Genomic DNA, 12046 nt, shown 5'->3' with positions numbered 1-12046 from the left:
TCTTTGTGACAAGGGGAAAATGCTGGATTTTAAAGGGTGGAGATTCCAGATATAAGAGAGAGAGATAAAAATAGAAGAGAGTACACATATATGGAAACCTCCAACCCACTGCAAGTGTGTGTGTGTGTGTGTGTGTGTGTGTGTGTGTGTGTGTGTGTGTGTGTATGAGATATATATACACAGGGCCAAGGAAACATGGGGAGGGAGAGACAGACAAACATGGGGAGAGAGGGAGACATGGGGGGGGGGAGAGAGACACAGACATGTTGAGAGAGAGAGAGAGACATACATGCGGAGAGAGACAGTTATGTAAAGAGAGTAACTTGGTGGGGGGGGGGGAGACAGGGACAAAGGGACACAAACATGGAAAGAGAAATTGACATGGGGAGAAAGACAGACATGAGGAGGGATAGAGACACACATGGAGAGAAACAGACACAGGAAATGAAAAACAGACATGGGGAGTGAGAAGACATGGAGAAAGAGACAGACATGGGGAGGGAGAGATACAGAGAGAGAGAGTGTGAGACACACAGACATGGGGGGAGGAGACATGGAGAGAGAGAGAGAGACAGGCACAGGCAGAGAGATACAGAGACGTAGAGACAGACACAATGAGAAAGAGCGGACAGAGAGAGAGAGAGAGAAAGAGTGACATGGGGAGGGAGGAGATATGGAGAGACAGACACAGTGACCAAGAGAGACAGACATGGGGAGGTAGAGATACATGAAGAGAGTGAGACACACAGACATTGGGAGGTAGGAGGAGACATGGTGAGACAGACACAGGGAGAGAGACATGCAGAGAGAGACAGACATGAAGAGACTGATATGGGAAGGGACTCAGAGACTGGTGTGGGAAGGGACTCAGGCAGAGGGAGAGAAAGAGAGGGACAGAGAGAGAGAGAGAGAGAGAGAGAGAGAGAGAGAGAGAGAGAGAGAGATAGAGAGAGAGATAGACACATGGGGGGAGATTCAAATGTTTGAAAAGTCGGTTGGGTGTCTGTTTTTTCCTGTCTATTAGATAGGAAAAAACAGACTCCCAGACGACTTTTCACACATTTGAATCTCCCCCATGGAGAGAGAGAAAAACAGGCATGGGGAGAGAAGTGACTACTTACCAATCAGCTGGCCAGCCTGCCCCCCTCCAGCAGGCGAGTCACGAACCTGCTGCAGAGTCACTTCCTCACCCGATCTCTGAACTCTCAAAGGCCAATGGGAACTACCTGAGAGGAGCTGGCCAGGTGAAGTGACTTTGCAGCTCCCCCTACGTACAGCCAGCCCAGCCTCCACATAAGAATAATGAGCCTGTGTTGCAGCTACACATTACAGATACAGCCTGCCCTGCTGCCCTGAAGTTCCTCCGTCTCCAGAGTAACATCTGTAATTCTCTCCCTCTCACCCCACCCCCACCCGGCAGCTCGGCAGTTCGGGGGGGGGGAGGGGGACACGGACGGACGGACTATCGGCAGCCACTGGTGTAAGCTGGGGTGGGGGCACTATCGGCAGCAAAGCCGGGAAATTCACCGGGACCACTTACATCTTGGGGAGTCTATCATGGTCTGGGAATTTTGGTCTAAGACAATCTGAATGTCAGCGCTGAACACAGTGGAAAGATAAGTGTGCCATTGCTTATTTCCTACATCACATCCTTAGATTTTATATTCAGCATTGTACTTCAGAAAACATGGAAAGTGGCGACCTACAAAAAACCCCAGGCAGACAGGCAGTTGAATCTGTGTTTCGCACTCTTATCACTGCAACGTCCCAGTGCTCACACAAAAGGAGAGGGAACGTAATTATCACAAATTAGTATTCTGCTTATTGTATAAATTCACTCTAATTATAAGGCAGCTGCAGGTCGATGTCTTGAACAGAAGCAGATACTGTATTCAGGATATTTAATCAGCTCTCTCTTCTCTCAAAACCATTGGCGATATTTCATTTTACACAATAGTGCTTCATGTGCTTTCTCTACAATTTCATAATCTTCCAGTCTTACATTCTAAATCTGCTTTAAATCCTTGCCAGCGTTTGAAGATGTAATGTTCTTGGAACGTGAAGGAGCAAGATATGCAACACTTCGTGAAAAAAATGTAAAATAAAGTCTTGCCCTGACCTATATCTACAGAGAGGGTGATAGAAAGAGCCGGGGGTTAGAAACCGGCGTTTATGGGGTTCATTTAAGGGACAATAAGCAGCTTTCTCGGCTAAAGAATGCTAATTCCTCTCAGCTTGTTAACATTTTGCATTATCAGGGAGTAATTATCCACACACAAGGGAAAGGCAAGCGTGCATATAGCTAAATGTAAGAGAGCAGACTTACTAACGTTTCACTTAGGGGGACATATTTGCAATGAGCTGTATCATCAACCAAACAACAGTTAATGCTTATTATGTATTATTAAGATGGATTATGAAAGCAAGCTTCTGATTGGTTGAGGTGGTACTAGCGATACAGACCTGATCGCTAGTTAACAAAAATCGCACAGACGAATTTCGTCCATCTGTGCATGTGCAGCGTTGCACATGTGCACGCATCGGGCAATCTTTCATTATACTATCGCATCCCGGAAGGATGGCGGTGAGCATTCAGGGGCGGCGACACGGCATTCGGGGGGAGTGGAGCAGGACACGCAGGCGTGTCATGGGCGTTTTTTGGGGTGTCCCGATGACGTTGCCTGCGTTTCCTGCGATTGAAAAAATTGACGGCGGTGTGTCTACATACACAACCAGACTGCACAGGAAAGTGTTAACCCTTATTCTTGCAATCGCAAAGCAGGGCGGCGCCGTATATGATGGGCGGTGTTGCCCTGTGCTGGGCGGCCCCAGCTGCGATTTTCTTCAGTACCAGCTTTTGCTAAGATAGCAAAACCTGCTACCGACACTGAATAACCCCCAGTATTTTGAGTTTTGGAGTAAAGCAAAAACTTTCACTGGACAGACCATGTTGCACTGCAAGAGAGGTGCAGATACTTTTATTGCTTTTGCATTCAGTGTAAATACCAACTGCTTTTCATGTAGCCCAGACATACTAGATAGCTTTATTTTTACACTGCAATTTAGATGTTAGTCTGGACATTCCCCACCCAAGTCTAAATCCCTCTGCACATTATAAGTCTACCCCCCCTGCAGAGCAGCATGGTTTTGCCCAGGTGCAAAGTTACTTGCTTGTATTTGCTCTGCTCTGAACCCAACTCTTAATCAGCCCCAAATTTTGCACATAAATAGGATTTTAATTACCTACTGGTAAATCCTTTTCTCGTAGTCCGTAGAGGATGCTGGGGTCCATATTAGTACCATGGGGTATAGACTAGTGATGAGCGGGTTCGGTTTCTCGGAAATCGAACCCCCCCGAACTTCACCCTTTTTACACGGGTCCGAGCCATACTCGGATTCTCCCGTATGGCTCGGGTAACCCGAGCGCGCCCGAACGTCATCATCCCGCTGTCGGATTCTCGCGAGATTCGGATTCTATATAAGCAGCCGCGCGTCGCCGCCATTTTCACTCGTGCATTGCAAATGTTAGGGAGAGGACGTGGCTGGCGTCCTCTCCGTTATTGTTGAATTTGATTGTGCATTATTGCTTAATTCATTGTGGGGAGGACTGGGGAGCAGCTGTATAATATAGGAGGAGTACAGTGCAGAGTTTTGCTGATCAGTGACCACCAGTTATCCGTTCTCTGCCTGAAAAAACTGCTCCATATCTGTGCTCAGTGTGCTGCATATATATCTGTGCTCACACTGCTTAATTGTGGGGACTGGGGAGCAGCTGTATTATATAGCAGGAGTACAGTGCAGAGTTTTGCTGACAGTGACCACCAGTATACGTTGTCTGCCTGAAAGACACTCCATATCTGTGCTCAGTGTGCTGCTTTATTTTAATGTGGGGACTGGGGACCACCAGTATAATTAATATTATATAGGAGGAGTACAGTGCAGAGTTTTGCTGACAGTGACCACCATTATACGTTGTCTGCCTGAAAAACACTCCATATCTGTGCTCAGTGTGCTGCTTTATTGTGGGGACTGGGGAGTCGGGACCACCAGTATTATATTATATTATCAATTTTATATATTGAATAGGGGAATAGCGGGCTCCGCAGGAGACAGGGCACATCTAAAAAAGCTTTTAGGTCACATGGTGCGTACTGGCTCCTCCCCCTATGACCCTCCTCCAAGCCTCAGTTAGGTACTGTGCCCGGACGAGCGTACACAATAAGGAAGGATCTTGAATCCCGGGTAAGACTCATACCAGCCACACCAATCACACCATACAACTTGTGATCTGAACCCAGTTAACAGTATGATAACAAAACGAAGTAGCCTCTAAAAAGATGGCTCACAACAATAATAACCCGATTTTTGTAACAATAACTATGTACAAGTATTGCAGACAATCCGCACTTGGGATGGGCGCCCAGCATCCACTACGGACTATGAGAAATAGAATTATCGGTAAGTAAATTCTTATTTTCTCTAACGTCCTAGTGGATGCTGGGGACTCCGTCAGGACCATGGGGATTATACCAAAGCTCCCAAACGGGCGGGAGAGTGCGGATGACTCTGCAGCACCGAATGAGAAAACTCCAGGTCCTCTGTAGCCAGAGTATCAAATTTGTAAAATTTTACAAACGTGTTCTCCCCTGACCACGTAGCTGCTCGGCAAAGTTGTAATGCCGAGACTCCTCGGGCAGCCGCCCAAGATGAGCCCACCTTCCTTGTGGAGTGGGCCTTTACAGATTTAGGCTGTGGCACGCCTGCCACAGAATGTGCAAGTTGGATTGTGCTACAGATCCAACGTGCAATCGTCTGTTTAGACGCAGGAGCACCCATCTTGTTGGGTGCATACAATGTAAACAACGAGTCAGTTTTTCTGACTCCAGCTGTCCTTGAAATATATATTTTTAATGCTCTGACAACGTCCAGTAACTTGGAGTCCTCCAAGTCGCTAGTAGCCGCAGGCACCACAATAGGCTGGTTTAAGTGAAATGCCGAAACCACCTTAGGGAGAAATTGAGGACGCGTCCTCAATTCTGCCCTGTCCGAATGGAATATCAGATATGGGCTCTTGTATGACAAAGCTGCCAACTCTGAAACTCTCCTGGCAGAAGCCAGGGCCAACAGCATGGTTACCTTCCATGTAAGGTATTTTAATTCTACCGATTTTAACGGCTCAAACCAATGAGATTTGAGAAAATTTAGAACCACGTTCAAATCCCACGGTGCCACTGGAGGCACTATTGGGGGTTGTATATGTAGTACACCTTTGACAAAAGTTTGTACTTCAGGCACTGACGCCAATTCCTTCTGGAAGAAAATTGATAATATATTATATATTAGAGAAATTATATAGGAGGAGTACAGTGCAGAGTTTTGCTGACACAGTGACCACTAGTATACTATATATAGCAGTACGGTACGGAAGGCCACTGCTGTACCTACCTCTGTGTCGTCATTAAGTATACTATCCATCTACATTATATACCTGTGGTGCATTTTAGTTTTGCAGTTTGCTGACACAGTGACCACCAGTATACTATATATAGCAGTACGGTACGGAAGGCCACTGCTGTACCTACCTCTGTGTCGTCATTAAGTATACTATCCATCTACATTCTTTACCTGTGGTGCATTTTAGTTTTGCAGTTTGCTGACACAGTGACCACCAGTATACTATATATAGCAGTACGGTACGGAAGGCCACTGCTGTACCTACCTCTGTGTCGTCATTAAGTATACTATCCATCTACATTCTATACCTGTGGTGCATTTTAGTTTTGCAGTTTGCTGACACAGTGACCACCAGTATACTATATATAGCAGTACGGTACGGAAGGCCACTGCTGTACCTACCTCTGTGTCGTCATTAAGTATACTATCCATCTACGTTCTATACCTGTGGTGCATTTTAGTTGTGCGCAGTATATATAGTAGTAGGCCATTGCTATTGATACTGGCATATAATTCCACACATTAAAATATGGAGAACAAAAATGTGGAGGTTAAAATAGGGAAAGATCAAGATCCACTTCCACCTCGTGCAGAAGCTGCTGCCACTAGTCATGGCTGAGACGATGAAATGCCATCAACGTTGTCTGCCAAGGCCGATGCCCAATGTCATAGTAGAGAGCATGTAAAATCCCAAAAACAAAAGTTCAGTAAAATGACCCAAAAATCAAAATGAAAAGCGTCTGAGGAGAAGCGTAAACTTGCCAATATGCCATTTACGACACGGAGTGGCAAGGAACGGCTGAGGCCCTGGCCTATGTTCATGGCTAGTGGTTCAGCTTCACATGAGGATGGAAGCACTCATCCTCTCCCTAGAAAAATGAAAAGACTTAAGCTGGCAAAAGCACAGCAAAGAACTGTGCGTTCTTCTAAATCACAAATACCCAAGGAGAGTCCAATTGTGTCGGTTGCGATGCCTGACCTTCCCAACACTGGACGGGAAGAGCTTGCGCCTTCCACCATTTGCACGCCCCCTGCAAGTGCTGGAAGGAGCACCCGCAGTCCAGTTCCTGATAGTCAAATTGAAGATGTCACTGTTGAAGTACACCAGGATGAGGATATGGGTGTTGCTGGCGCTGGGGAGGAAATTGACAAGGAGGATTCTGATGGTGAGGTGGTTTGTTTAAGTCAGGCACCCGGGAAGACACCTGTTGTCCGTGGGACGAATATGGCCATTGACATGCCTGGTCAAAATACAAAAAAATCAGCTCTTCGGTGTGGAATTATTTCAACACAAATGCGGACAACAGGTGTCAAGCCGTGTGTTGCCTTTGTCAAGCTGTAATAAGTAGGGGTAAGGACGTTAACCACCTCGGAAAATCCTCCCTTATATGTCACCTGCAGCGCATTCATCATAAGTCAGTGACAAGTTCAAAAACTTTGGGTGACAGCGGAAGCAGTCCACTGACCACTAAATCCCTTCCTCTTGTAACCAAGCTCCTGCAAACCACACCACCAACTCCCTCAGTGTCAATTTCCTCCTTACCCAGGAAAGCCAATAGTCCTGCAGGCCATGTCACTGGCAAGTCTGACGAGTCCTCTCCTGCCTGGGATTCCTCCGATGCATCCTTGAGTGTAACGCCTACTGCTGCTGGCGCTGCTGTTGTAGCTGCTGGGAGTCGATCGTCATCCCAGAGGGGAAGTCGGAAGACCACTTGTACTACTTCCAGTAAGCAATTGACTGTCCAACAGTCCTTTGCGAGGAAGATGAAATATCACAGCAGTCATCCTGCTGTAAAGCAGATAACTCAGGCCTTGGCAGCCTGGGCGGTGAGAAACGTAGTTCCGGTATCCACCGTTAATTCAGAGGCAACTAGAGACTTGATTGAGGTACTGTGTCCCCGGTACCAAATACCATCTAGGTTCCATTTCTCTAGGCAGGCGATACCGAAAATGTACACAGACCTCAGAAAAAGACTCACCAGTGTCCTAAAAAATGCAGTTGTACCCAATGTCCACTTAACCACGGACATGTGGACAAGTGGAGCAGGGCAGACTCAGGACTATATGACTGTGACAGCCCACTGCCTCCCGCAGCAAGAACAGCAGCGGCGGCACCAGTAGCAGCATCTCGCAAACGCCAACTCGTTCCTAGGCAGGCTACGCTTTGTATCACCGCTTTCCAGAAGAGGCACACAGCTGACAACCTCTTACGGAAACTGAGGAAGATCATCGCAGAATGGCTTACCCCAATTGGACTCTCCTGGGGATTTGTGACATCGGACAACGCCAGCAATATTGTGCATGCATTACATCTGGGCAAATTCCAGCACGTCCCATGTTTTGCACATACATTGAATTTGGTGGTGCAGAATTATTTAAAAAACGACAGGGGCGTGCAAGAGATGCTGTCGGTGGAACGAAGAATTGCAGGCCACTTTCGGCATTCAGCCACCGCGTACAGAAGACTGGAGCACCACCAAACAATCCTGAACCTGCCCTGCCATCATCTGAAGCAAGAGGTGGTAGCGGGGTGGAATTCAACCTTCTATATGCTTCAGAGGATGGAGGAGCAGCAAAAGGCCATTCAAGCCTATACATCTGGCCACGATATAGGCAAAGGAGGGGGAATGCACCTGACTCAAGCGCAGTGGAGAATGATTTCAATGTTGTGCAAGGTTCTGCAACCCTTTGAACTTGCCACACGTGAAGTCAGTTCAGACACTGCCAGCCTGAGTCAGGTCATTCCCCTCATCAGGCTTTTGCAGAAGAAGCTGGAGACATTGAAGGAGGAGCTAAAACAGAGCGATTCCGCTAGGCATGTGGGACTTGTGGATGGAGCCCTTAATTCGCTTAACCAGGATTCACGGGTGGTCAATCTGTTGAAATCAGAGCACTACATTTTGGCCACCGTGCTCGATCCTAGATTTAAAACCTACGTTGTATCTCTCTTTCCGGCAGACACAAGTCTGCAGAGGTTCAAAGACCTGCTGGTGAGAAAATTGTCAAGTCAAGCGGAACGTGATCCGTCAACATCTACTCCTTCACATTCTCCCGCAACTGGGGGTGCGAGGAAAAGGCTAAAAATTCCGAGCCCACCCACTGGCGGTAATGCAGGGCAGTCTGGAGCGAGTGCTGACATCTGGTCCGGACTGAAGGACCTGCCAACGATTACTGACATGTCGTCTACTGTCACTTCATATGATTCTCTCACCATTGAAAGAATGGTGGAGGATTATATGAGTGACCGCATCCAAGTAGGCACGTCAGACAGTCCGTACGTATACTGGCAGGAAAAAGAGGCAATTTGGAGGCCCTTGCACAAACTGGCTTTATTCTACCTAAGTTGCCCTCCCTCCAGTGTGTACTCCGAAAGAGTGTTTAGTGCAGCCGCTCACCTTGTCAGCAATCGGCGTACGAGGTTACTTCCAGAAAATGTGGAGAAGATGATGTTCATCAAAATGAATTATAATCAATTCCTCCGTGGAGACATTCACCAGCAGCAATTGCCTCCACAAAGTACACAGGGACCTGAGATGGTGGATTCCAGTGGTGACGAATTAATAATCTGTGAGGAGGGGGATGTACACAGTGAAAGGGGTGAGGAATCGGAGGATGATGATGAGGTGGACATCTTGCCTCTGTAGATCCAGTTTGTGCAAGGAGAGATTGATTGCTTCTTTTTTTGGTGGGGGCCCAAACCAACCAGTCATTTCAGTCACAGTCGTGCTGTTTGGGGACAATTTTTTTGAAGTGCCATCCTGCCTGACACTGCAGTGCGACTCCTAGATGGGCCAGGTCTTTGTGTCGGCCACTTGTGTCGCTTAGCTTAGTCACACAGCGACCTTGGTGCGCCTCTTTTTTTCTTTGCATCATGTGCTGTTTGGGGACAATTTTTTTGAAGTGCCATCCTGCCTGACACTGCAGTGCCACTCCTAGATGGGCCAGGTGTTTGTGTTGGCCACTTGTGTCACTTAGCTTAGTCACACAGCGACCTTGGTGCGCCTCTTTTTTTCTTTGCATCATGTGCTGTTTGGGGACTATTTTTTTGAAGTGCCATCATGCCTGACACTGCAGTGCCACTCCTAGATGGGCCAGGTGTTTGTGTCGGCCACTTGTGTCGCTTAGCTTAGCCATCCAGCGACCTTGGTGCAAATTTTAGTCTAAAAATAATATTGTGAGGTGTGAGGTGTTCAGAATAGACTGGAAATGAGTGGAAATTATGGTTATTGAGGTTAATAATACTATGGGATCAAAATGACCCCCAAATTCTATGATTTAAGCAGTTTTTTAGGGTTTTTTGAAAAAAACACCCGAATCCAAAACACACCCGAATCCGACAAAAATTTTTCGGTGAGGTTATGCCAAAACGCGTCCGAATGCAAATCACGGCCGCGGAACCGAATCCAAAACCAAAACACAAAACCCGAAAAATGTCCGGTGCACATCACTAGTATAGACAGGTCCACAAGGAGCCATTGGCACTTTAAGAGTTTAACAGTGTGGGCTGGCTCCTCCGTCTATGCCCCTCCTACCAGACTCAGTCTAGAAACTGTGCCCGGGGAGACAGACATACTTCGAGAGAAGGAAATACACAGATAGTGGCGAGATTCATACCAGCTCACATAAACAAGGCAAACCCGGCGAACAAGCCGGAAAACTCAGCAACAGCTGAAACAGTACTGAAACAGTAAAGAAACGCAGAACTTACCTAGGAACAAGGCAGTACTAAACCAAAGAACCACTGCAGGATAACGAAGCTCTGGGTGGGCGCCCGGCATCCTCTACGGACTTTGAGAAAAAGGATTTGTAACGGATGCAGCCCCAGCTGGCTCATGGGGAGTACTTTTTGCCAGCCTGTTTCTGGATTCAGTGCATTAGTGTAAAGAGACAGGACAGAACTTGGGTATCACCTATACAGCATGCTGCCTGGATTCACAATAGAACTGGACATCACATATTATTGTGAAACATTATCCCCCTGTTATATGTGTTTGTGCTTATCAGGGAATAATATGTCTAGCCTGATATTTTGTACAGAATGCATATGAAAATGTATATATATGAATGTACTGGTTATTGTGTTATAGTTTGTAAAATAATGTGTGTCCCCCCCCCCCCCCCCCCCCATGTGACTGCTTTGATAACCTGTTTGTTTGCTGTTGGAGATACAGCCAGTCTCAGATGTCAGTCCATACACCCCCCTCATTCTTCCCCAGACAATGGATTCCAGGCTACACAATCAGATTAATTAAGGTTCATTTAGTTAACATCTATTGTGTGCTAGAGGACATGCCTGGACATGTTAAAGTAGGTCTATCTGAAAGTGTTCTGTAGTCAGCCCCTTTAATGTAACCCACCCAATACAGAGCCAGAAGGTGTCGCCTTATGGTAGGACAGACAAAGGTTTGAGGAGAACAGAGGCTATTGAAACAGAGAGTGCACGGAAGTTCCTGGCCTGAGAGGAGTGATGTGTTTGGCTTCTGAAAGCTACTGGTAAGAGAGTGCTGCCAGTGTGCTGAAGCCTAGAAGCATTGTTGGAATCCACTGGTTTCAAAAGGCTACTGGACGTGCACTGAGGGAGAGATCTACACAGAAGGTCAGAGAGAGTGGATGTACCTCTGGAGTGGAGACACTGACTAGGCATTGCGGTGCCGTCAGTGGCAAAGGGCACTGTGTGAGCTGGTATCCCAGACCAGGGGACACAGAACTACTCCTGGCATGTGACATCAGGAGACTGTAATTCTAAACTACTGTGGGGACTTAGTAAGTACAATACCATCCTGGCATGTAATAGTTACTGTTTTAGTGTACTGTGTGTGTATATTTACAATAAAGGGCATTTGCCACTTTACTAAACTGTTTACCTGAGTGATCTGAGAATCCGTATCCTCACAGGATTTACCGGTAGGTAATTAAAATCCTATTTTCTCTTACGTCCTAGAGGATGCTGGGGTCCATATTAGTACCATGGGGATGTACCAAAGCTCCCAGAACGGGAGGGAGAGCGCGCAGGCTCCTGCAGAACTGTTGACCAAACTTGAGGTCCTCAGAGGCCAAAGTATCAAACTTGTAAAACTTAGCAAACGTGTTCGACCCAGACCAAGTAGCCGCTCGGCAAAGCTGTAAAGCCGAGACACCCCGGGCAGTCGCCCAGGGAGAACCCACCTTACGAGTAGACTGGGCCTAAACAGATTTTGGACATGGCAATCCTGCCGTCGAATATGCATGCTGGATAGTGAACCTGATCCAGCGAGAAATTGTCTGCTTAGAAGCAGGACACCCAATTTTCTTGGGATCATACAGGACAAGCAGAGAGTCCGATTTTCTGTGACGAGCAGTCCTTTTTACATAGATCTTCAAAGCCCTCACAACATCCAAGGCCTTTGAAGCAATTGAGGAGTCAGTAGCCACTGGCACCACAATAGGATCGTTGATATGAAAAGCCAACACAACCTTTGGAAGGAACTGTTGACGCGTCCTGAGTTCCGCCCTATCTTCATGGAAGACCAGATAGGGACTTTTACAGGACAAAGCCCCCAATTCCGACACACGTCGTGCAGAAGCTAAGGCCAACAAAGTGACAGCCTTCCAC

Source organism: Pseudophryne corroboree, chromosome 9 (genome assembly GCF_028390025.1).
Source record: "Pseudophryne corroboree isolate aPseCor3 chromosome 9, aPseCor3.hap2, whole genome shotgun sequence".
Classification (NCBI taxonomy): domain Eukaryota; kingdom Metazoa; phylum Chordata; class Amphibia; order Anura; family Myobatrachidae; genus Pseudophryne; species Pseudophryne corroboree.
The sequence above is the reverse complement of the archived record's forward strand: the minus strand, read 5'-3'. Positions refer to the sequence as shown.